The sequence below is a fragment of the Neopsephotus bourkii genome, unplaced genomic scaffold (assembly GCF_033783945.1).
Source record: "Neopsephotus bourkii isolate Nb327-2 ecotype Australia unplaced genomic scaffold, CSIRO-AGI_Nbou_v1 NB_1314, whole genome shotgun sequence".
NCBI lineage: Eukaryota > Metazoa > Chordata > Aves > Psittaciformes > Psittacidae > Neopsephotus > Neopsephotus bourkii.
The window spans coordinates 1,025,405-1,048,906 of NW_026901795.1; the positions used below are offsets into that span (position 1 = coordinate 1,025,405).

Sequence of the window (23,502 nt, forward strand, 5' to 3'; positions counted from 1 at the left end):
AACATTTGTTAAATGCTTACATTACCTAGTAACACATATCTGATTAATTGAAAAAAATGCCAACAAACGTTCATTAGCAAAGAATGAATCCATAGATGATGGGGATAGTGGTGCAACCTGAAAGGAAAACAAAGCATCGGTACTTTTGACTTTCTAACTGTTCTTACGGGAATGTTCCTCTTATACCTACCACTGGCACCAGAACCACACACCCAGGGTTCATTTTGGATATCACTGCGTGCCTTTCTGGGGAATACTAATATGCTTTACATCTTATATAGGTTAAGGAGATCTCAGATGCAAACAAAGAAAAGCTTGTTAGGTGTAGTTTCTGGTTACAGCCATTCAGTAGTTCACCTATTGTAAAAAAAAAATTAGTAACCAATTTTTAGTTGTTGGGAAGTAGGAGATGAAGGGGTGTCATCTCCCTGAGGTGCTATGTGGGCAGAGCAGCTCTACAGCCCTGCCACTGCTTTGCAACAGGGCTTTGTGTAACCAACCTGACCTCCAAAGTGACAAAAGCATTATAGTACACTTTGAAACCGCTTGACAGTCCTACGTATAATACAGGGGGATTGTACCTTTCCTGCCCATCCCTCCCTTTGAGATTTCATGTCTAGGTAAGGTGTGGGTGGTGAACATGTTTAAATACTTTTCTTACCCGTTCATTTTTAGTAATGGTTTTATTTATTCACCCTCACAGAACACATGGATTAGAAGCAAAATAAAAGAACAAAAATATCATGTGCTTTCCTGACTTGGCTCCCACAAAAAAACAAAAAAACCACAAAAAACCAAAACACAACAACACACCACAAACAAACAACAACACAAAAAACCCAAACAACCCACCACCACAACAAACAAAACCAAAACACAAACAACCACAAACAAAACACAAAAAACACCACCCCAACAAACACAAAAACAACAACAAAACCCCCACAAAACAAAACCACAAACACCAACAAAAACCACACCAAAACCCCCCACAACAAACAAACAACCCCAACCCAACAAAAAAAACCAAAACCACAAACAACCACACACAAAAAATTGCCAATGGAATACTCTGGAAAAGGAGCTGTCAGAAAAAGAAAGATGGTTTGGTAAGGAAGAAAAAAAAAAAAAAGGAAAAGAAAAATCCAGAACAAAACCGGCTACAGAAGCGATGAAAGCAGTGATCCAGGCACTCAGCATAACATTGCTGCTGGATTGTATATCATTACACAACCAGCTCATTTACTTGGCGTTTAATATTGCCAAGTGATTGAGCCTGACATTGTCTTTTTGCTTGTGTATTTATTCAAATTCATTATCTGTGTTTGTTCCACTAAGGCAGCTTTTCTAGCAGTTCTAGTCATTTGGCATTGCTAGCAGATAAACACACAAAACAAAAAAAACCACAAACAAACCCAAACACCCCAAAAAACAAAACCCCCCAAAACAAACCACAAACCATCAAAAATAGCTGCATCTTTTTGTCTTTTTCTTTGCTTTCTGCTTAATCTCTGGGTTGGTTTTTTTTTCAGAAATATACTGGCTTAGGAGGTGTCACTTGAGATAGCAAAAAAAGAACCACTTAATTCACTGTAGGACTGAAAACTATAATTTTCTGAGACATAAGGAACTCCCCTTTCTCTAGAGGCTTCTACCAAATTTTGATTTAATGTGGATCTCCTTTGACTTATCTTCCCTTGCTGTTCATCTCACCCCATATAAGCTCCCTGAATGATAACAAAAAGGTAGAATTTGCACTGGTCTCTGAAAATCACCATTAGCAGATAATTAAAGCTCCTGATTCTTGAGCTCTCCTGACTAAAGCCTTCTTCACTGAATGCCCAATTTCCAGCACCTAAAATTAGTCCATGGGAACCAACAGCTTCCACTACATTTTTATATTGTGGATCAAGATGCCTTTACTAAAATAATTTTATCACAGTCCTTTAGTGGGTGCAAGGATTAGGACTACCACTATGTAACAGATCTACATGTCATCAGTCAGTGTAGGAGATGCATAAGTCCTGCTAGTGCCAGAATCTGTGAGTACTGTTAAGCTTCATTCCCATGTCCTGTAGTTCTAAATGCGGGATCAGTTTGAAGGCAGTAAAAGTACGGAAGTGATAAAGGAGAAAAGATCTGTTCTTGTGAGATTATAAGCCTTAAAATGTAGGTGCTACTCAGGTAAAGGTCATGAAAAGGAAAAGAATTTGGACAAACTGTGATTTTTCTGGTGCAAAATCCAACCACATTTTCTATCAGTCAGTTGAATTCTAAAGTTTCTGTTAAATCATGAATTTGGTATCTAGAAAACTTTCTCTTTTGTCCTGGACATTTTTAATGCTAATTTTGATTTCCTTTGTTACATGTAAATTTAAGTTGAACTTACTGTTTACCCAAAGAGGTGAGTGCAGAGGTTCTTCAGTTAGGTATGCACACACCCAGGCATGCATATAGATGCCAGTAGCTACTTACCTATAAAGACTGTCCACTAGAGCTTCCAGGCCAGTGCTCATTAATACACCAGTGCTGACGTCTGAATATAATTCATTAGGGTTTTTTTTTGTATGAGAACAGTGCTACAAAATTAATGTCACTACGGCAGCATTATAAGGCATTGAACATCATTATGTTTTATCTGTCTGATATGCCAAAAAGTTAATAGATAATAAGGATCCCCTCAGTTCTTTCTCTTGAGTTAACTTCCTCTCATGCCTGTTTTCACAGCCAAAACCTGTATTTGTCTATGGTTAACACCTCTGAGTTGAGAAGAAGATTTTAACACTTATTATCACAGCTCAGTCCCCTCATCAACAGAGGATGCTGGTTAACAAAAGCTTATCAGGACGCTTTCAGTTGCCTGTTATTACTCATTGAGGAAAAGAAAAACCTTGGCTTCCAGGAAGAAAAGCCTCCTATCAATGAAATGGACCTATGGGAAGTAGAGCTGGTGGAGATTAGTTTTAACACCTTAAAAAGCATTAAGTGGGAAATTGTCCATAGTGGACCAGAAGGTGTTAATTACTAGTAGTCAAGATGGGTGCAAGCATCAGCAGCTTGCCACCAAATATAAATTACGTCTAAAAGACACCTCACATATGCTAAAAATGAAAACAACGTATCTACTAGACATCATTAAAGGGAAAAAAATATGAAATTGCTATTTTTTTGTTATTCTGGAAAAAAAGAAATGAAGGAGCAGTAGAAAAGTCTTTTGAGCAGAAAGGAACCATAAAACCTTAAGGGACAGATTCTGTGCAAGCAGGGTTCCACATTGGCAACTGTTCACTTAATTTTACTGAAAAAAGTTACCAAGTATTTTCAGCCCACCATTACTGAGGGCTGGAAATAATTTGCTAGTTCAGAAAAGTTTTTTTTAATCTGTTTGGATGAATTCTGCTTCTAGGCTAAGTGATGAGGTTGTAGCATCTGTCAGTGGAAATACGGTTTTCCTTAGAGTAACTGAGTCTTTGTTTTGACATATAATCAAATGTGATCTGTGCCCCTGAGTCAGCCAGAGAATCCTGTAGGACTATTAAGGATTGAAGTCCTTTTACTGGAATATTATTTTTTGTGCATTTTTGTCTAGGATTGTTTTATGACATTGGTATCACACTCATATATAAATTCCTGATTTATCTGCTGTTCAAATACGTATCTTCATTTATATGCATGACCCCCAACTCCAAATATCCTTCCTACTTACTCAAAATTGACTAAATTAGGCTTCTTGAAGGAAAGTAAAGCATTATATAGGAGTTACTCTCTTTTACTGCAGTCAGCAGTAAATTTATTGAATGATCAGAAGGGTAAATTTTTACTCAGTTTTATTCCACTAGCAATGCTATATTGGCACAAACCAGTACTACACAGTTAACTTAGGTAGACATACCAGAATTTTTTCACTATTAACAACTTTTTTTGTCAACTACCCGTGAGAATATGCCTAGGAAAGAAAGACAGTACATGATTTAAGCTAATCATACTGTATTAGATATCATGTACTTTGAGCAATATGTGTTGTACCATTGACATAAAGTGTCTTCTGAAAAGGCATCGATCCCGTCAGCATTTTCAGTGAGAAGCTTCCAGGAATATGGCATTCTCTTCACTGAGGATGACGGGGTGTGACTTTGATTAGAAAAGATGCATTTCATCGTTGTTTGATTTCCTAAATAGGCTCATGCCTCTGCTGTAGAACGAAGAGCTTGGTTATCCCTCCAGTGTTGTACATAACCTGCATAAGCTGCAGCCAGGCAGCCTTATGGCCTTCTCTGCCTGTGACAGAAGTGGTCCTCAGTCTCTCAAGGTGACCACATGCTGGCCTGCAAATGCATGGCAGATGTTGCAAAGATCAACAGCATTCCACTTGAAGCACGGGGGAAGGCACATCAAGCTGGCCCAGATCCTTGCAAGGGGCCAGGCTAACCCTGGGTTGTAAAAATGAAACAAAGCAGCAAGCATAGCCTAGGACCAGTGAAAAATAATGACGTTCAGGTCTTTGGTATTCTCATAGCAGCACTGCAGTCTCCCTGCTGTGTGGTGCTTTGCAGTTTGCAGTGCACTTTCTCCTAATTACTCTGGGCTTCTAATTAGAGATGCCAAACAGTGTGGGATATGTTTATTATGAAAATGGTGAGCCAAACAGACCTTTTGTCTGGGCTTTGAAGCGCCCTTTTCACATACAGAGGGAATTCTGTGCTTTAGGAGAAATGAAACTAGAATGCTGGATGTTTACAGGCGCTTCAAATTGCAGGGATCTTTCTGTAACATGCAATTTTCTGGTTTGGATAGCATTCTCACAGGAGCAAGAATTATGACGTGTTACGTGTCCAGGATTTGCCTATCACATCATGGGCACCGCAGCAAACTAGCTAGAAAAGGCAGTATTACCAGAGCCAGATTCCTGTTCGTTGCCATCTACATAATCACTGTGTTTGTGTTTCCATGTTTGCATTTTCCCTCTCTTTTAAATTGAGTTTTAAAAATTCCCTGCTCTAAAATGCTGAATGCTCCTGTGCTCTATATTGCATGAACCTTTATTATTTTACTCCATAGGTGGTTACAGTTCAGTGAGGTGTTAAACTTCTCCTGTGTGTATAGTTTCAACACAGGACCTTGGGATCTTCTTCTTTATGACAGTTTCCCAAACCCATAGAATTTCCTTTCCCAGTGCAGTGAAGTCTTCTCACATTCTTAGCCATAATACAGAAACAGGTGAAATTTCTAGAGAGTACAATTTATTCCATGTAGCTAGTAGGAAGAAAGGGTGAAAATCTGGTAGACCATATTGGTGATACAAAGGCAGGGTTAAAACCCACAGACTTGTCCTTTCTGTCTTTTGTTTTGTTCTGTTTTGCTATTCCTAGTGGAGAGGTTGAGTGGGGTATTTTAATCCTATGGGGTTTTTGCTATCAGCTGTCCTTGTTACACTTACCAGCAGACACATGCTTTCTGCTTTGGCCGTGCTGCTCCTCTCCGCACACACAAGGGACCAGGCATCTCAGGGCATCCCAGGGCTTAGTCAATTTTTGTTTTCATCAGGTGTGTTTTGCTTTGCCAGCTGCACAAATAAACATTTATCGAGAGAAATTCTGGCCTCAAACATAGTAAAAATACATTGGCAGGCAAAGGCTGAAAGGAAGCCTCAGTCGTTTCTTTGTATGTGTTTTCATTTCTCAGTTCTGTGCTCCTGATTGTTAGGTCAGACATCTGCTGTCCAAACCCACAGCAATAGTCCTGTGTTAGGAAATATCTGTCCTTTTGTTAATCCTGGTCAAAGCAGCACAGTCATTGCATCATATCACTGGAATAAATGATGTGTATCCCACAGCACATACAAACTGAAAATTGGAAAGTACTGTTCCTTTAGGATGCAGGTGGCAGCAGTTAAGCATGAACTCTGTGTGTCATGGTTTAATGATGCAAACACTAATACATTCATGATGACCCCAAAGCAGTAACAGCCAGGCTTAATCAAGCATCCATGCTGGAGCATTCTCTGTAGTAGTATCTCATGATCCCTCATGCAACTCTTTCAGTCCAGAGGTCCCTCTTGTTTTGCTAGGTTTCAAAATAGCTTTGCTGCTCAAAAGAAGTATCCTTTGTGCCATCAGAAACAAAAGCTGCAAAAGGGCATCAAGTGAAAAGATAGGAACACCTAATTTTTTTGGTCATGTTTCTGGCTGCCAGGTTTATGTCCTTACCCAGTTCCTTCTAGAAACAGATTCAGATTTGCACCATGGTTCAAAGACTGGTGCATGTTTTATGAGAGCAAACCTTACAGGCACTTAGTGTATTATGAACATAAAAAGGCTGCCAAGTTTTAGGCTGGCCAAAGTTGTGGGGGATGAACCATATTTGCATCAAGATGCTGCATCATCACTGCGAGGCAATGTCTATGCTGAATATACTACTTGAAAATAAGTCGGTTTTACCCTGGAGGTAAATCTACATACCGCTTAGGAACACTTAGCCAGATGTGGCCATTCCATACCAGTAAGCCCATAAACAGAAACTACAGATGCAATAAAATGGAGATCATGCAGTTATTCAGCTCCCCGCTGCAACATCACAGGTAGCTAGTGGAATTTAGCAAAATCAAAAAACCATCACAGTGTGATGTTTTATACTGTGATGCTTTTCTTGGTGATTCCAGCACCCAAATCTGAGCCTTGGGTCAAATAAGCAACATGTATTTGCAAGCATGTATGTTTGGATCAGCATTTAGGTTTTTGTTGTTGACCCCAGGAAACTCCCTCCTCTGACAGTTTTCCAGGAGCCATACCAGCCCTTCAAACCGCTGAGTAATCTGAACACAAGTCTGTGAGTACCTGTTTGGGAAGATAAACCTCATTACTAGGAGGATGAGTGGGCAGGCTCAAGGAAACTCTGAGGAAGTGCAGTTTGAATACTCGAGCATCTTGCTGCTTGGTCTGCATCCCCATCTCTGCAGCTGCCATTATGTATTTGTACCACACATTCAGGTAGAGGCACAGATGTTGCAGGTAAAAGAATCAAGTCTTTTAAATGTGGAGAGACAGGCATTGTATGGTACAGCCCTGGAAGTGCTCAGATACCATGGCAGTGAGCATATACTGAGCTTTATAATTTTGTCCATGGTATCAGAGTGTTGCACAGGGGTGAATGTGGCTCTCAGTAATTTTATTTGAAGGTAAAGCAGCTCCCTGTCTAGCCCATATTGCCTCACAGTGTGTCAAATAATAAATTGTCTCTTAAGGGTGTGAGCTGAATAACAAGCAGTTGATTTTCTGTAGAATTAAAAGATAACTGTCCTTTGTAGTATTAGTATACGAGTCTGATTCATCTTAATACATAAACATCTAAAGTGCTGTTTACAAAACCAACCATCCCTTCCCACCACAATGAGGAAAGTTAATGGTTCTGATAAAACAGCGTACGGTTGATCCTACAGCTGTATGCAGAATACCAGCCAGGGTTGTCTCTGCCACTTCATGCAGTATCAGTATTTGCCTGTGATTTATTGAATACTTAAACATTCATCAATTCAAGCAGCTAGCCAGGGTAGCGAGATCCACATTCAGCACACGTAGCTCCAACATTCATACGGGAGATTTGAAGTGTGGTTACAAGATGATAACTGTATTGCCTGAAGGAGGTAAGTCCCGCTCTGCCAGAATGGTGCTTCTTATGTAATTAGTGTAAAAATTCAGAGGAATAGAGTTTATCCTTGTGATCGCCTTTCTCATTAAAAAAGAATCATAATGAAAGAACAAAGTGGTTCCTGCAGTGAATTGGATTGCCTTCTGAAGTTTTCACTAAATTAAGGACTCAGCAGCATCCCATTTTGCAGACCCCAGTTGTAAACTGTACACAAGACTTGCAGCACAGTCCTTTTTGAAGGTTTGGAAGTATAGTGTATTTCTCTCACATGGGAAATATCCCACCTCTCCATTGTATTTCAGTAGTTTCTGTTAACAATGTACGGGGACATAGGAAAGAGCAAAGAGAAGCATGTGATGTTTCAGGTAACTCACAGCCACAGCTTATAAAGTAAGATATAAAACTTACTCTAAGTAAACCACCTTTTCTAAAATACAATCTATGAGACAACATGAATCAAGGAAATAAAAAGTTATGCTAGTAGGAAAAAGCTCTGTTTTCAACTTACTCTTTTGGCTCACACTTAATACCAAGCTGTAACACAAGCACTAAGTTTCTCTTCCTTCATCTCCCTTATTACCAGGTAATAATTATTGTTACAATTAAATACATCTTTAAGGCAAAAATATACAAATGTCCTGTAAGGTTTTCTACCATTTTGTAAGCATGTTTTTCTTTTATATTTAGCTGAGCTGTTAGCCATTGGCATATGGTTACTTCGAACTCCTGTTGCATTTCTGGATGACAGTGCTATAATACTAATCACAGCTTCATCTGAAGAAATGTGTACAAATTTAGCAGTCTGTATGCAAGCTGCAGTTGTGCTGTATGCTCTCCGTTCTGCTTGTAAGATCCAAGCATAGACAGGAGCAGCAAGTCACTTCTGGAAGATGCTCAGAATTCAGGGACCTGGGGAATCATCTCTTGACTTAGGTCTCCCTTTGGCTGCAGCTTTCCTTCACAAGTACTGGTGATGCTTTAGAGCCAGGTTGCTACTCAATAGAGTAGCTCAGGATCATTAGCAACCAACTCTGTTAGAACTTATCCCTACATCAGCTTCCCTGAATTAACATTAGAGAAAAGAAGGATAACATATGCCGTCTAGCAGCCTCCTCCATTTCTTGCACACATTTCCCTGATGGGAGAAGGAATTTTTGATGGAAGGTGGGAGCTTTGCTGACAGCAGTAGTGAGCGCTCTGAATATACAGGAGAGGGAGAGACCACGTGCATGTCTCACAAGAACACTTATCCTTTAGTTTTCAGTTATATGACAGCAACAGTCAATTCACAGGGATATTTTTGTAACTGATACAGAAATATAGCAAGTGAGGTTTCAAAGAAAAATTATGCATTTATACCTTCTCTGAGTTAAAATATTTATGACTGCTTCTGTGCAGCTACTAGAATGTTTACGCAGTGTCATTTATCTTTGCTTCTCTGATTATCTGTCTGTGATCTGATACTTTGTTTTGTTTTGTTTAATTCTAAAGGAAACTTTAATATCTCAGGGTAGAGGTGGACTATCACTGCTTTTATAAAATGGATCTGCACTGATTTGCACCATTGATGATATAAGTGAAGGAGTTGCAGTAATTTATGATATATAGGTATGCTATAAATAATCACTTGATGTATATATAATACATAATCTCATACATCTATTGTATATATCTATCATGATTAATTAATCATATTTTAACCATAAATTAGGATATATGCTGTTTGTTTTCATTGGTGTTTGAAATCTTTGGTTTGAACATGTTCTTGAGTGTCCTATTAAGATTTCGTCTGCTTTATGCAACAGCACACCAAAACTGTGGATTAAATTTTGTGTTAAAAGATGTCTTGTGTTAAGAACTGTGTTCCAAAGCTGAAGAGAGCATCTGGCTGAGGGGGTGGCAGGTTGGCAGGAGCTGAAGTTACAGGGGCAGCTTAAGAGTCAGAAGTCTGAGTGAGAAACACATTTTTAAGTAGAGGCTGGGTATGGTGCACACCTGAATGCTGGTACACAAGGAACCATAGCATGTCAGGTGGGCAAGGTGGCGAATGTGCTTGTTAAGGGACAAGCACATTGTACCAACAAGTACATGCCTGCGTATTTTAGCTCCTGTTTAGATGATAATGTGGTTGGTATATATCACTAACACGTCCCAAGTGACGTGGTATTTTCTCTTCCTACAGCAGATTGCCTCTCTCTGTGGGAAAGTGCCTTATTGAGGATGTATGGGGAAAGTTACTGAGCTGAAGAACGACTAAAGCTTTACTTAACCTTTCTCTCCACCCTGCAGCTGTAACACTGAAATTGTATGGATAATGCTGCTTGAAAATGCTTGTGAATCTGCAGTGTGTGATGGTCTCAGATCTGCATGCGCAAAACTACTTGCTTTTTTTCTGGTGAATGGGGTATTAGAAATGTGGCAATTCAGTCATGTTTAATTTAGTGAGGATTTTGAATGTGTTTGTTGTCTTCAATTGTTGTTTGCTTAGTAAATACAAAATAGTCTTTATCAGAATAATATTTTTCTGAAGCATGGAGGGAAATGAAACTCAGGAAAAAGAAATTAGGGTTCCTTTGTCTTTAAAGGGTATGGGATACTGCAGAAAAGAAATGTGATGGTGTTTCAAGGTGAGGGAATTCAACACATAGCTCAGAACAGCCTGCTTTTAAGAAGACAAATGACTGTGGTATTTATGATAATTATTTTTTTTTCTAATACTATAATGACTGCTGAATAGGATCCGTTTTCCAAATAGAGATCACACTCACCAAGATATTTTCATAATGCAAACCGAGATAAATAAAAGATACAAGGTAACACAGAAGTTTGGACATGTCTACGTAACTACTTCTTGCTGCGTCTTTCCATTAACAGATACACATGACTGTAAGGAAGAGCTCCTAGAATGTCTGTGAAAGAATTGCACCATTACTATACCTTTATGGCCTTAATGATAGAAACATTTCTAGCAGGGCTGACAGAATCACTTCTAGCAGGGCTGACTTATTTCATACATGGATTGTATTTTAGTGTCTTCAAGAATAGTATCCGTGCCTAAAGCTGCGTAAAGACATGTAATCTTTATAGAGCATTGATTTTTGTTTAAAATCATCTAGATGTAAAAACAGTTTTGATTTAAAAGCAAGGGGCTTGTTTCATTTCTCAAGTAGTAAAGACGGTGATAGCCGTCTCCATGGAAAAAGGAGGAGGGTCTAAAACAGAGAGGTGCTACATCAACATACTTATATGGAAAAGCACAGAATGCTTGGTATCAGTATTTATTTGATTGAATCATAGAATGGTTTGGGTTGGAAGGGACCTTAAACATCATCAAGTTCCAACCCTGCTGACATGGACAAGGACACTTTCCGCTAGACCACGTTGCTCAAAGTCCTGTCCAACCTGCCTTGAGCAGCCAGGGACAGGGCATCCACAGCTTCTCAAGCAACCTGTTCCAGTGTCTCACCACCCTCACAGTAAAGAACTTCATCCTAATGTCTAATCTAAATCTGTCCTCTTTCAGTTTAAAGCCCATTTCTGAGCAAGTGTACACAACAAACATTTAAGTGGACATTTATAAGTATGTTCACCTAAGTCCCAGGTTAAAGTGAAATAAACACAAGAAAACTGACAGAAGAAAAAAAATCACATCTTTCAGTTTTAAGCAGGATGTTTCTTTCTAAAAGTTTCTCAATTGCCTTCAATTTCTGTTACATGTGCTCTTGATAGTATAGCAGCAACTCATTCCTAATTGGAAGATGCTTACTGCAGATTGTCAGGTTCTATCAACTTCCCTTCTCAGTTTTCACAGAAGACTCATTTTTTTGTCCTTGCTAATATATTTCGTATTTTGTCATTAGTGTGATAAAATGTCATCTCCTTATTTCTTAATATTTTGAACAGTAGAATAAAAATGGAAATTCATTGTCAGCTGTCTGTCATATTCACTGCAGAGGCATTACTTCTCATGCATTTGATGAGGCTTGTGTTTATTTCCCTAATTTCCACTAATCCTGCATTGGTGGGGGAACAGTCTATTTTCTGTTAATTATAATATTAAGAGATAATCTGCTTTACTATATTTCTTTAAAAAAATAGGTCTATCATGGTACTAATATTTCCCACTGATGCTTTTGCTTTGTACTGTCTTGATCTCTGTTTAATATGTTTCATGGATTTCATCTGTTGTGTACTGAAGAGTATTTAATGGACTTGACAGGTTATTGGTTACAGATGTAAGCAACACTGAAAAGAAGCGGAATTTTTCATTAAAACCTGGGTGTTGAGAGAGAAATTATTGACAGGTCTGAAAAGATGTAGAATTAAGAAGTAGCAAGTAGTAGGATCAATAGCCCTGATGTTTGTCGTTGCCTTTTGCAGTCTTACAGACAAAACTTCGTATTTGTTAGTTGGAACTAATGAGTTGTGGAAGCCAAAATATATCTATAGTGAACAGTTTTGAGCAAATCATTGATGGTGATTTTCAACCGAGAATCATATCCTATATAAACAGTTTAGCTGCAAAGTGTCATTGAAGAGTGAAACATTCCCTTTCAAGGAATTTAGTAAACTAATTTCGTCATTACAAGTTATTTTTATTACCTATTAACATTGCTAACTTCAAAACTAGGACTATAATTATTTAATAGATACACTGACAATAAGTATTTCAGAGCTTTAAATGATTGCAAGAAGGGTTTTTTTTTTTTTCACTTTCTTGCAAAAGTCTATCACTGATAGTTCTATGGTCATAAAAAGTAAAAAACCCTTGAAAGTTAAACTTGCAGAGAACATTATGCAACCCAGTTGAACCGCTGCATCAGCAATCACCAACTAGTTTCAAGAACCAATATCAGAAAAAAATAACCTTTTATAGATAATAAATAGATAGAGGAAATCATCTTGCAAGGGGATTGATTAGGTGATTTATGTTTCTGTAAATCTTTGGCCAAACACAAACAGTGCTTCATCTCAAAGGAGGGTATCATCTAGTAGGTAAGGAAAATAGAACATGAGAAATTGAGTTTGATGAGGCTTCAGGGAGACATAGTCAGAGAAAGAGGTTTTAGGACAGTTGTCAGACATCAACAAGGTTGGAAAGCTCAGGAAACACAAATATTTGCTCTGGAGACTGCCCTTGCACCACAGGAGCATCCTTGCTATGCCCTAAGCACCAGGCTGACAGGTTTATGGCAGTCATCCCTGACTGGTTATACAGTCACAAAACAGGTATCCCACAGGCTGTGGTCAGCATTTTCTTTTGAGTAGAATCATAGAATAGTTAGGGTTGGAAAGGACCTTAAGATCATCAGGTTCCAACCCCCCTGCCATGGGCAGGGACTCTTTGCTCTAAACCATATCACCCAAGGCTCTGTCCAACCTGGCCTTGAACACACTCAGGGGTGGAGCATTCACAACCTCCCTGAACAACCTATTCCAGTGCCTCACCACCCTCACAGGAAAGAATTTCCTCCTTATATCCAATCTAAACTTCCCCTGTTTCAGTTTTAACCCTATACCCCTTGTCCTAACACTACTGTCCCTAATGAAGAGTCCATCCCCAGCATCCCTATAGGCCCCCTTCAGATACTGGAAGGCTGCTGTGAGGTTTCCACGCAGCCTTCTCTTCTCCAGGCTGAACAGCCCCAACTTTCTCAGCCTATCTTCATATCGGAAGTGCTCCAGCTCCCTGATCATCCTCATGGCCCTTATTTGGGCTTGTTCCAACAGTTCCATGTCCTTTTTATGTTGAGGACACCAGAACTGCACACAATACTCCAAGTGAGGTCTCACAAGAGCAGAGTAGAGGGGCAGGATCACCTCCTTGGACCTGCTGGTCACGCTGCTTTTGATGCAGCCCAGGATACGGTTGGCTTTCTGGGCTGCAAGCGCACACTGCCGGCTCATGTTCATTTTCTCACTGACCAACACCAAGTCCTTCTCTGCAGGGATGCTCAGAATCTCTTCTCTGCCCCACCTGTAGCTGTGTCTGGGATTGCTCCAACCCAGGTGTAGGACCTTGCACTTGGCATGGTTAAACTTCATGAGGTTGGCATCAGCCCACCTCACAAGTATGTCAAGGTCCCTCTGGATGGCATTCCTTCCCTCCAGTGTATCAACCGAACCACACAGCTTGGTGTCATCGGCAAACTTGCTGAGGGCACACTCAATCCCACTGTCCATGTCAGTGACGAAGATGTTAAACAAGACCGGTCCCAACACCAATCCCTGAGGTACACCACTCGTTACTGGTCGCCAGTTGGACATTGAGCCATTGACCACAACTCTTTGTGTGCAGCCATCCATCCAGTTCTTTATCCACTGAGTGGTCCATCCGTCAAATTGATGTCTCTCCAATTAATTGATGTCTCTCCAAACACAGAAGTGTTTCCATCACTACTGTCCAAGTCCTTCCCGAAGACCTGCCTAGGTCATTCTTTCCCTCTACTAGTCAAGTGTTCCCAGCATAGGAAAGCAAGACTCAGTTAGCTGTATTGTCACCATGAAGAGGATATGAAATCTGATTTCTGGAACTCTCTTTTTGCTGGTTTGGTTGACAAAAAGACTCTGTGAGGAAACTGCTATGGAAAGGGACTGCAGATGGGCACAAAAGTGGAATAGTTCCTCAAGGACACTTCCCAGAGTACTGATCTCTGTTTTCCCAATTCAGAATAGCACCAGAGTCACAAAGTGACATTGCTCAGTGTTCATCTGTTGTAAATGCTGGCACTCTTTCCAGTAGTGAAATGGCCAAGAGGAACAGAAAGGGTGGTGGTTCCAGCATGTGGAAGTAGAAATCTGATTCTACGATGTGTCTGCGCTTGCCTCTGTCAGACCTAACAACCAAGCACAGGCTGATACCTTATCTTCTGGATGTCAGAATTTGCTGTTGGCACAGTCTCCAGATGGTTACATGGTGGCTGGCTGTTTGGACAGTCAGGATTGGGTTTTATGTTATTAAAAAGCAGACCATCCCTATCCAAACTGAAAATTTGTGGGTGGTTTTGGCAGTAGCTCGGTTTGAGGCCAAGAGCTGATGGCACTCCTTTCTAACTGCCTGACTCCCTAAGGGAATAGTTGTACAGAGAAGAATTGTATTTTGACCTTGTCCAGTTGTAGCTGAAAAGACAAAATGAAATTGATGCTGAAATAGAGGTGGCCATGAGTTTAAACATGGGATCTAGGTTTAGGGTTTGGACTGGGCAAAAATTGAAGTACAGCAGAAAGTGATTTATTGTCTTACGTTCAGAACATAAATACAATATGGTCTTCATAGAATCATTGAATCACAGAATAGCCTTCTGGGCAATTTTTGAGATTGCATACAAAGAAATCTGTGAAGGGTTTGCCTGAACAGACAAACAGACACGTAAATCAAGAAAACAAAGCTGTAATAAGCAGTGGGAACTGAGACTAAAACATTGATGTAGGCTTGCATAAAGCTGAGTGAGTCAGTATGCCTGGAGAGCAGCAGTTCTCATCCTCTGCTTAATTTGGAAGCCTTGTGTTGCATCTGTGATCAGAGGAATTCCCTGCTGATTCCATTTTCCCTCATCATACCAAAATTATTTTTATGCTGCTTGTCCCTACTATCAGTGACATCCAAAGCTTTGTTTCTCTTTCCATTTCTGATGTTCTGATTTCCTTTTTTCTGAGTCCTTTCAGTAGTGTTAGGCTTCACTCCCTGCTTCCCTGCCTCATCCTATAAGCCTTTTTGTAGTTTACTGTGAATATTGCCTAAAGATGGAAAATATTCTCAACTGATCATATTGTTGAAACTACCCTGAAATGATGCATTTGATTCTGAGTGAGACTGTCTACTCCATGTTTAACATATCAGGACTAATTTTTATTCTCCCACAGTTTCATAGGGATGCAACTTGTTTACTGTTTTTAGGAGGGGAAATGAAATGAACATTGGAGCAGCTATAGCAAGTTGTACAAGGCACGCTGTTATCAAAAGAGGTGATACAGTAAGGCCAAATTCTGAGGCAATTTACCAGGGGCTTTTAAAGAATCATAGTGTGGAGGAGAGTAAGAGAAAAAGGAAAAGAACTTCCGTTTTAGAACATAATGTTTCTTTGTTACAGAGCTGCTTTTTCAGTATACCAATAATGGATCACATCCACATCTAAAGTACAGACAGACGTTGAACGACATTTCACAAGGATTTGATTTATGTTTAAGCTGTAATGAGAATTTCTCAAAAAAATGAATTTTGAGAAAACAGACTATTTTGAAGTCAGGCATTTTACTAATGTAGAAGATACAGAGCTTTTGAGCTCTCTGCATCTCTGTCTTTTTGAACTATAATAAATATATATACAGAGATTTGATGATTAAACCTTATATCACAAATATTGGTCTAGTTACATCTGAGCAGGATAACCTTTTCATAGCTGCTGCCATGGTAATAAAATTAATGAAGTTATGTTTGAAAGGTATGCCCCTTGTGGTTAGAGTTCAGTCAAGCAGAGTTAGGAATTTTTAGTGTCAGTGCTGTACAGGGCAGGTTCCTGCAAGGCAGTAAATCACATCAAAAGCACACAGCGTATCTGCCTGTCCACCTGTCCATTACTGTAGCACCTGAGTGCCTTCAACAGCTATTCTATTTTAGACTCCTTATATTCAAATATATTATAAAATGCATTTAAAATAGAAAAATTCTGTTTCTACCTTTTGTTCTGTGTATAACAGTGAACAAGTTGTTTAAAGTATAATCTTATTCTTGTTTGTCTGCTGTGTACAAGAAAAGAAAATCAGCAGAGGCAATGAAGTGAAGTGCCGAAGACTGTGTTTTGTAAAGAAAAATAATGTTGCTAACTTTTATAGAACAAATTTGTAATTTAAAGAGATTCATGATAATAAACATGTCTGTTTTTTTCTTAAAACCCTCATTTAGTTTTTTAAGCTGAGTGCATCTCCTCTGAGTTTTATAAGAAGTATGTTTCTTACATGTTGGCAAAGAAAAGTGTTCAAACATGGAATCACAATTTATTTATTTTTTTTAATCTCAGAAAATAATGTGGTTCTTTAAGGTCTCTCTAAAATTTTGAATAAGATATCTCATTCAAAGAAATTTTTGAATGCTTGTGGTTGGCTGTACTGACAGCGGTACTTGCCTGAATGATAGGTTCAGTAGTTTGCCACTCCAAAGAGGAGACTACATTTGCCTGTGCTCTTCTTGGGCAGAGCATGAGAAAATAGTGTCAGACCAGAGAAAAGACTGAACAATGCTACTGATATTTTACCCATGCCCACTGATCTATTACCCCATACCCATCAGTTTGCCCACCAATCCAAGCTTTTAGAAATATAATGGACTGCACAGCCCCCACTGAGTGCAGAAGAGTCCCTGCAAAAGCACACAACCTGCTCCATCTGCTTGTGAAGAAAAGAAAGCCTACTGGCATCAAGTACAGAATATGAAGGAGGACAAGGTGCTATTTGCCACTTTTGATGGTTATCTTGTAGAACAAACTCTTAAGAACATACTGAAACAGTCCTGTTTTCCTACATGACTGTTATGAGTTGCTTGGTACTCCAGCTGGAATCCAGTATGAAGAAGCCCGTGTGGGTCTTGCAGCCTTCATCTTGCAAAGGGTAATGTGGATGCAGATACGCACTGAATGACATGCACTTCCCATCCAATTTAAAAGATCCCTTTCAGTCTTTGGTGGCCTGATGCCCCAGCAATGGGCCTCAGTTTTTCATTTCTAAAACCAGCTGTAATGACTTTACCATCTCACCCTCCCATTCAGCAACAGTATGTGGCAATGTGTTCCTTCCAGTAACAGATGAATCCTCATTTCCTGATTCTGGATCATCACCATCAATATTTTTCTGCCTTGCCTTGGCAGATTGCCTTGGCAGCTCCTCATTCCCTGCTGTTCCATTGCCTTGATAAATCCATCATATTAGAAAGCTCAGTTGTTGTGGTAACATGGAAGAAAAGCCGCCTGACCAAGAGGCACTCCTGTGTTTCCATTTTACACTTCTCTGCTTGGTTCAGATGCCCCATTGGCAACTGCAGGTAGCTTGTTAGGAGGTTGTTTTCCCTACTGATGAAAAAGCAACTATCCATTTTTTGTAGGTCTGTTTTGATACAGAAGATAGAACAGTGTTGAATGAATTCACATCCTTCTTTCTTAACCATACAGAAATTTTGAGATTCAGTTCCATTAGATTTTGCCTTCACCTGCCTACTTTTACTTAAAAAAGTTGAAGTAATCTCAAGGAAGATTTTTTGATTTGCTGAAACCAAATAGCATAATTCTGTGATTTCCGAATTTATCTGTTATATGGCCTAGAACGTGTGAAGTATTCAACAAAGCAGTATCATTAAAGCTGGTGTATATCCTGCCTAAATGAATCTTCTGCCATTTCTGAGTGTAGATAAAAGTAGGGTCAAGTCTATTAATAAGAACAAAATCACAGAGTAGGAGATTAGAGAGTTTTTAATTTTCCAGTTGAATATCTCTTGATGTCTGACAGGGTTGGGCACAGCTGAAGTAATGCTGCTGGGATTTCAAATGACTGTAGAGATGAGAAAAAACTTTTGTTTTTTTCCCTCTCTAAATAGGAATCTGGAGTGATAAAGTTTTTCTACTATAGCTGCAGGTTTAGACATGACATAAATTGGCACTTCAGCTGGGTGGGAATGTTTCTATATTCTATTGTCTTCACTAATTGTTTATGAATCAGAGTGAAAATAGAGCACATGGTGATGGCTTTTGTAATGCTTCCTTTAGACAAAGCTGGTGTCATGGTATGGTAGTAATAATATTGCAATTTATACCACCTATAAACCTTTTATAGCTGTGTAATTAGTTGGGCTATTAATACTACCCAAGCTTAGCCTTATTTTATTGCTGTGAACACAGCTTGTAATCACATAAATGATAATAAGTAATAATGCTTAAGGGCACTGTATAAACCCAAGCATTTTAGTCACTCAAGTGAGTGCTCTTTGTGAACAAAAGTAGGGGTCCTACAGCTGTTCATCTCCTGGGGGTACTTAACTTCCATGCTGTCCTTAGAGGGTTCTCTAATGGAAAACAAGGTTGAAAAACTCCTATTTTTCTCTCACTTCTCTAATATGATTCCACTGACTTCTGTGCTAATGCAGGTGTAAATTAGGCAATAAATAGCAACAAAGAGCTGGATTCAAAGAGTCTGGGGACTGTTTCTGTAAATCAGAGATGTGCTGCTTCTTACACTGTTAAGGTGCTCTCAATAACAGATTATTCAAATCAATTTCATATTGTTTTGTGTTTCATGGTGGTTTATAGAATTAATATTAGTTTATGAACAATATTTTGAAGGAGAAGACTCAACCTGTTTGTAATTTGTACCTTCATGAGTAAAAAGAAGACATGCCCCACAGTTAAGGAAAGCGTAGTCTACTTGGCTCTTGAACATGTTTCTAGGCTGCTTCTGTGTCCTGTAGAGAGGAGTCTGGATGGCTATTCCTGTTGGGTATCACTCTACATCTCTAGCATCCTTCTCAGTTGGCCTGAACTACTATCTAATGATGTTCTCTGCTGTTTCTGGATCTCTAGTGTAAGTCAGCTGGTGCAACATCAATTCTGTTGTTTAACTCTAATGACAATTGGGTTCACAAAACCAAAATGGGATATTTCCTCTCAGTGTTAATAGCCAAAAGAAGGATTCATTGTGCTAGTGAGCAGGTATTCGAAAGGCGTGAAATAGGCAAGGAGCTAACTGCAAGCAAATTGGTCAGTACTCATCATCCCACCAGAATAAAATTAAACTAAATTTAGTGAAGCAGCCTGGACTGACTGCATATTGGTCTTGGGCATTCTTCCCAAATTAAGAATCTAAATACTTTAGGGAGGAAAAAGAAGTCACTGCTGATGACTCAATTTGAAAGGAAATTAAAGGCATGTTTTAAACAAAATGGAACGTGAGAGGCAGAAAATAACCCAATCTATTACACCAACCTTGGTATCACTCCCTGCTGTGGCAGGGCAGTAGTGCCCACCCCCCCCTCCGCAGCTGGCTGGCTGCATCTCCAGGCCGCTCCACTCTGAGGTCGCTTTTAGTTGAGGGGTGGAAATGAAACAGCCAAACTAAGCTCCCATGGAGTCTCCCTAAGCACCCATGGTCTTTGCTCTTCTCCACAGCTCAGGGTGAGGTGACCTTAAGCAGCAGACTCATGTTTAGGGAGTATATTTGATTTATCCACACTGAGGAGACTGTCTCTTAAAACCTAGGCAATTTCTAATAATATTCTTTGTTTAATGCTGTTGAGCTAAAGCCATATTTGCCACTAACAGCCCAGTTCTTCTAGCTAGTTCACTGGAAATTTCAACAATGAGAACTTTCTTTAAACTTTTATTCAAGGAAAGTTAGGAAGCAGAAGAAACAAGCAGTTGACTTTCATCTTTGGCTGTTTATTTCACAGTTTCCAACACAGTCCCCTCAGGATTGCTTCTAAATCTACCAGAAAAAAACCTCAGATCTGTGTGAGAGTTCAATTTCTGTTATATTTAAGAGCACCATCTTTACAGTATTTTGCATAAGGTTGTGATAAATATTAATATCAAAGAACATAGTCACTACCCTTTAGATTTCTGACTTCTGAGGTTATTGCTTAGTTACATCAATACTTTCATAACAGTCCGTGTGCCTGATATCTTCTATTCTTGAGGGCCTTTTAGAACCTCCCAGTCAGTTATTTAATTTTGTTTGGGTATGTGAAACTAGTGATACATGTTTCTTATGAGTATCATCTCTTCTCTACTTGGGTCAAAAAATTAGAAAACCGTATTTAAAACATAAATATATTTGACTGTGATGCAACTAATTTTCTTAACATCATAATCAGTATTATCACAGCAAAATTTGTAAGGGAAAGTTGAACTTTTGAGTTCAGTGCATTTGCTGAATGCTTACAGTTAGCACCATTTCTTCCTCTGCCATGGTGTCTACTGTTCAGGCTCTTTCAGTGCTTGTGGATTTAAGGAGATTTTATTTGACAGCTTGGATAAAGGTCAGATTTTGGCCTTCATTTCTATTACCTAGAGCTTCCTAGCTCTTACAGAGTATTGGTTCTGGATTGGAGGAAGGGTTAAATCCCCTGTTGTTGTCAAGCTTAATATAGTCCTGCTTTTTGGCTCTTACATGGGACCATTTAATTTTAAAGCAGTTTTTACTGTTTCTCAATAAAAAGCCTATTCTTAAATCAGAGAGTACTCTGCTGCTTGGGAAATAGGGTAGAAATTTTCTCATTTTGAATCACGCTCCAAAAGCTTTAATATTTTTAAATTGTTTACTTTTCTGTACAGTTTCTAGTTCATTATGACCTAAGCATCCATAAATTGGCCTCATGCTAAGACATCTTGTAGCTGCTGAGGGCCTCCTGATGTAGCCAATACCATAGTTGCTTTTAGTCAATTCTGGGGAAGTTTTCTGGTGCACTCTAACAAAGCAGTCAACAAATTGTGGTTGAGAGAGAGCCAGTCAGTTATGTCCACGAACTTGTTATGTGGTCCAGTTGCTCTCACCTGAGAGACAAAAATGTAGTGGAGGAGAGATTAAATGAAGAGCAAAATAGAGTGTTCCATTTGAATTTTCCAAGACAAAATGCTTATTAAAACCAGATATACTTCTCAGACAGGTATTCCATGAAGCCAATTGACGTAAGTCCACCAGCTGCTGTATATTTACAAATAGGCAGGGACAGACTCAAAAAAACAGTTACTTTTGACTTAAGGTTCATCCGTATTTGCATTGCAAAGAATATTCTGAAACTTTCCTTTAGCATTGTTAGTGGTTTGCAGTTTGGCAGCTTCTTTTTGGAGCTTGGTTGTAGGATAGCTACTTAATATACTATGAATTTTTATGAGCACAGAGAAGAAAGCATTTTCTGTTTGTCTGTGTAGTGGATCATTGGACATACTTAACTCAGCTGAGCATAAAATTCTGTGGGTAGGTTTCCATTCACAGATGTCCCATCAGTTAAGGCTCTCTGAGATGAAAGCAATAAAAATTGCTATCCTTATTTAAAATTTAGATCATAGGCATCTAAGAAATATTACCCATCAGGAGATACATACCAAAATTTTTTAAAAGTGCGTTTTTGTAATAGATATCAGAAGTGCTTGTTTGACCAAGAAAATTGAACTATCCTATTAAAAAATAGATTATTATGTCATAATCTAACAGACAGGGAATATGTATGAATGTATGAATAACAGACAGGGAATAATATGAATATACTTCAGGCAAGTATGTCTGAAATGCAAAGACGCCCATTCAAATAATGCTGTGAAACACTTTGACTTCTGTCTTAGTGCAGATTTATATAATGTGGCTGTATAAGCAGATCATTCATAATATGTTTCTTCACATCATGAGTGATAAATCACATAACACCATAGAAGCAAAGTAGTGTTCAATAAGGGAGCATTAAGGCATTTGGAGGACAGGAAGATGGTGCCTTCCTTTCAGGCTAAGCTGTCCCACATCACATTCGGTACTGTACTATCTTTTCTGTTGCTTGCAACTTTCCTTCCCACATGAAATCTGGGAGCAGCTAAGGTTATTCTTACCAGGAAGAAGCTTCATCTTTTGTTTTGATATATGTGTGAGTGGGATCCTGCAATGTAGAATCAGAAAAGACAGTCTCAAGACTGTGACCAGGCCTGGATTCACATATCCTTTACCAAAATGCAGCCTTCATCTTGTAGTGGTAGGTCCTTTAATCACCTGTTCAGCAAAGAAAACTGTTCGTTTGAGGTAAGAAAATAAAAAGGCCTTAGATTTGTTTGTTTAACATTCTTACTAAAAGCTATGTTGATCATTTATTGATAATAGTTTTGTGCAGCTTCTCTGTTCACAGAGATTACTCAGAGCTTTGACTTTGTCATGTTCATCACAGAGGTGATGACAGTTTTCCTATAAGGATTGTTTTTTTCATTGGGCAACAAATCATCTTGACCCTCGATTTAAGAATCACCTTCAGCCAAACCCTTTTTTTTTTTTGCAGTTAACACTAATTACAAGAGCAATTTGCACATACTGATTTTTGGAGGCTGAGTTACTTCTGTTCACCTCTTTAATTTACTTCTGTGTGCTTGAGTACAATCAGCTGTGACTAGAAACAATTCAAATGAAAAATTGCACTTGAAGATATAAGCAGGTGTTGCCTTAAATAGCAGTTCCTTCATCTCCATCTGGTGAAAACCGAAATTGCTTTTGCAGCTGTATAAGAGAAGTAGTATTTTATATATCTGGTTGGTTTGTATTGTTAGATTACATTTCAAATTTTATTTATATACATATAAATTGGTTTTCACTTCTCTATATTTAATTGAGCTTTTTAATTAAAATTTGAATTGAAGAATAAATTGGACTTTCGCTTTGTCTCAGTTCAAAGGTATTTGGGTTTGAATAGAGTTTTTTTTCCCAAAAAAAGTTCTTACTATACAGAAAGTTTATTGATACTATCGTGATTATTCCCAGTGCTCCCAAAGGTCATGATTCCTAGAAGGCAGTGCTTATTTCTGTTTCTGTTACAAACTTCAGGGTATAATTCATTTATTCAGTAACTCTTATTTATAGCCTGGGGAAACTTGATTTATATTTCTGTTGTGTTTATGGTACCAGATTTCTCAGTCTTTACTTCTCAAATACGATGCAACTGACCTTAAAAAAGTAATAATCAAACATAAAATGAAAAACCCTGAATTCTAAGAATAATACATTCCAGATGCCTTTTGGCTGATGGCAAGTTTTAACTTCTAGAATACATGTAATCCATACTTTCAAGTTTTGCTGTGTGAAGTGAGTGCCTGGGTTCAGGTTTTAATGGAGGTTCCAATAGATGCAAGT

General features: G+C 38.8%; 1 protein-coding gene across 1 annotated transcript in view; it reads left to right on the plus strand.

Moving 5' to 3' along the window:
- The window catches only part of SLC35F1 (solute carrier family 35 member F1), a 236,962-nt gene that overhangs the window by 136,564 nt on the left and 76,896 nt on the right, over nucleotides 1-23,502 (plus strand). The gene's annotated exons all lie outside the window — the stretch shown is intronic.